The sequence below is a fragment of the Octopus bimaculoides genome, chromosome 1 (genome assembly GCF_001194135.2).
Source record: "Octopus bimaculoides isolate UCB-OBI-ISO-001 chromosome 1, ASM119413v2, whole genome shotgun sequence".
NCBI classification, from domain to species: Eukaryota; Metazoa; Mollusca; class Cephalopoda; order Octopoda; family Octopodidae; genus Octopus; species Octopus bimaculoides.
The window spans coordinates 195,527,612-195,528,173 of NC_068981.1; positions in this window are offsets into that span (position 1 = coordinate 195,527,612).

A 562-nucleotide genomic window follows, 5' to 3' on the forward strand; every position below is an offset into this window, starting at 1 on the left:
CACATTTTGCTTCGGATATACCCTCTACCTCTCTCTCCCTCTCTGTCTCTGTCTTTTTGTCTTTTTCTCTCTCTCTCTCTCTCTCTCTCTTTCTCTTTATTTCTCTCTCTCTCCTTCTCTCTCTTTCTTTCTTTCTTTCTTTCTTTCTTTCTTTCTTTCTTTCTTTCTTATTTTCTTTCTTTCCCTCTCTCTCTTTCTTTATCTTTCTCTTTCTCTTTCTCTCCTCTCTCTCTACCTGAATCTCTCTGTCTCTTTTTCTTTCTCTCTGTCTCTTTTTCTTTCTCTCTGTCTCTATATGTGTGTGCGTTTGTAAAGCTACGTATTTCTGTGCATGTATATATACATATGAGTATGTATATCGAATAAAATACACACATACACACATACACACATACACGCATGCATACATACATACATACATATACACATATACACATACATACATATATACATACTTAACTACAGAGAGAAAGAGAGAGAGAAATAGATATACATGTAGATGTATGCTTGTACACATAGACAAACATAATATACATACATACATACATACATATATATATAT